Raw genomic sequence first — 2958 nt, forward strand, 5'->3', positions numbered from 1 at the left:
AAGGAAGGAAAATTCATATCAGGAGTAGGAATTAATTCCAGTAAAGACAAGTCACTACCTCCGCTGCAGAGGTAGGAGTGTGATATGGTTGATTTGCCACAGATGGATGTGGTATCTCTGAGGAATGGCACCATAACAAGGTTGCAGCATGACTCCCTTCTGCCAACAGACCAAGCATTCAGGAGCTGTAGTAGTGGTATGAGACTAACCTTGATAAAAGAGAGTCCATGTTTCTGGTCCCTGATGGGCATTGCTGTGAAGTACAAAAACCTACACACTTAGAGCCCACTCACATAGGTTCATCCTCATTCTTCCCTCCCAGACTACTTTCGTCCAATTTTCAATTTTGATCTTCAAGACCCCTAACAAGCTAGCAAAGCCATTTTTCAAAGTCCATGAATTCATGTTTATTTTTACTTATGACCAATTCTCCATGTAAAGCTGATAACTAAGTGTGATGTTTATGGCTCTGGCCAATGAGAGAATTCTTCCTCATAAGTGTCCGTGAAGGTCATCTGAGTGAGTTGTAATGCAGCAGCAGTCCATTTTTTGGCTTGCACCAAGACATAGAATGAAGTCATCCATAGAAACTCTCCCATGAGGCCATAATATTGAGCTTAAGAAAATATATTAATGCCAGAGAAATACTTGATAAAGGATTTAGACTCCCTGTTCATACCAATTACTAGTGCCTTTATACCTTCAGCATGGTCCTACACATGCCATTTCCAATGTGTGATGGCTTGCTGCTGTGGCAGCTAGAAATTATGACTTAATAAATCTGATAACAGTTCATGATGAGCAGTGCTCACATAGGCAGTCACTTGGAAATCAATGGTCAGGTACTTAGTCCCTAATAAAACCCAACAGCATAATAAGATCTATGTTTTAAACAATAAGCAGTTGTCTTCTGCAGAGATTTTTTTTCTGGAATCCTAAAGGTTAGTAATTGTTATTTATCTAGTAATTGTTATTTATCTAATTGACTTTTGTAAATAATCTACACAATGTCCTTATTTATCATGGATATCTCCATTTCATTGGATTCCTGGTTAACATAGCCTGAATGGCAGGATAGTTTGCACTGAAGACCAGAATTAGTACAGGAACTCACTGAAAACTGGAGATGCTATGAATCAACTTAAAATTGATATAAAGTAGTATTTATGAAGCAGTTTTTATGCTGCCTATAACACTCAATGATCTTGCAAGAACTGTGCCTCTTTCTCAGTGGTAAAAAATATAAAGCAAAATAATGTGTATTTTATGTAATGGGAGGATACTCTAGCCTTCCCTAGTGTATTGGACTCAAAACCTAAATGATTTGGCAGAATTCTGAAAATATCTAAGGGTATTGCTAACCTTCTTGTATGTCATTTCCTACCCACAGGTCTAATCAGAGCATGCCTTCAATGTGTGACTAATACGATGTTCTATAGATTATCATGACCATTAAGTTCCCTAAGGACTATATGATGACAGAGAGTAAAAGAGTTTTAAAAAGCTGAACAAACTATAAATGTTCAGAAAGTTATGGAGTAACAAATGTGAATTTTTAAGGGTGAGAACTCCATCACAAGATGAAGTTGAATGGTTTTCTGCAACTTGTTGTGAACATGTTAGTAGTTTTATGATATCCTTCATGTACTCAGTATGAAGTTAAATCTATTGGAATTTCAATATATTGCAAATACAACATATAATGTGGCAAGGATCTTCTCCATGGAAAAGTATTTATGATGAAACATAAATTAGTTTAAAATGTAAAACACCTATGGTGAAATACTGGATCGTGGCTCTGCTGACAGATCCATTCCACCCACACCCCACCTTTATGTTCCTCTAAAGACCACCCTGAAGTGCCTTTGCAATCACCCACTCTGTTTTTTCCTGGAGGGCTCTGTTACTCTGTGTTCCTGGAAAGTGTACCTCTGATACTTTCCTCCTTGTCCTGTGATTAACTTGACTTATACTATCGCCAGTTGTCTAGACTTAGTCAATGGAACTAAAGCTTCTTCATCTTTTATCCTGTTGGCATTTTGAGGTACTCTCTCCACTAACCATGACACCCTCTCTCTGTAAAGTCTGGAGTATCACATCAGCTCCTTCGAACACTTCTGAGCTGGGCATTGTCTGAAGGACTGTTCCTTGTCAGAAGGACTGCTCATCAACTTAGTTCATAAGCATAGCAGAAGTAGCTCAAATTGTGAGATCTCAGGAAACAAATGAAAGTCTGCCCTGGGTTTGGTAGCATCCCTTCTTACTTTTTAAAATATCCAGATTATCAAAAGCAATTTAGGAATATATTCATCTACCATAGACAAATCCCCTAATATGGTAGAGTTTGGCTTAGCCAGGGAGAAATATGTTAATTAACTCATGGTGTGAGTTATCATGAAGAGGGATCCATATAATATAGATCCTGTGCAGACCAAAAAGTTTGTTTTTTTGTTTTTTTTTCCTTTTCTTTATTCTAAGAGAAATACCTAAAAATTAAAAGACTGAAGAGATTGGTGACTTGATCAAAAGCTGAGTAATCTGTTCAAGGTCACAAAATAGTAATATAATCAACGTTCAAATCCTGGTTTTTGACAGCCAACTCAAGACACTTTACACTTTTTCAATTGACTAGAGTTATTTCCACATTTACTGAAATGTTCACTTCTGCCATTTTATACAGTTAAAGGTATTTCTCTGTCAATTTGTACAGCAGTGCAGGGAAAGTCTATAGGATCTGTAAACCAGAAAGAAAAAACAAAGAATTTTTAATACTATCCTGTTACTTTGAAATGTGTGTATTAAATAGTTGATTACCAAGTTATATTAATAGTTGCTTTATTTTTTATATTTTAAACAAAATTTAAGGTGGGATTCTACAGCACATAATATCACAATCCTAACCGAAATGTAATGCTATGTGCCTTTAATAGTTTCCCTTAACTAGGAATTAATTAAATT

The sequence above is a fragment of the Mandrillus leucophaeus genome, unplaced genomic scaffold, assembly GCF_000951045.1.
Source record: "Mandrillus leucophaeus isolate KB7577 unplaced genomic scaffold, Mleu.le_1.0 Scaffold163, whole genome shotgun sequence".
Classification (NCBI taxonomy): domain Eukaryota; kingdom Metazoa; phylum Chordata; class Mammalia; order Primates; family Cercopithecidae; genus Mandrillus; species Mandrillus leucophaeus.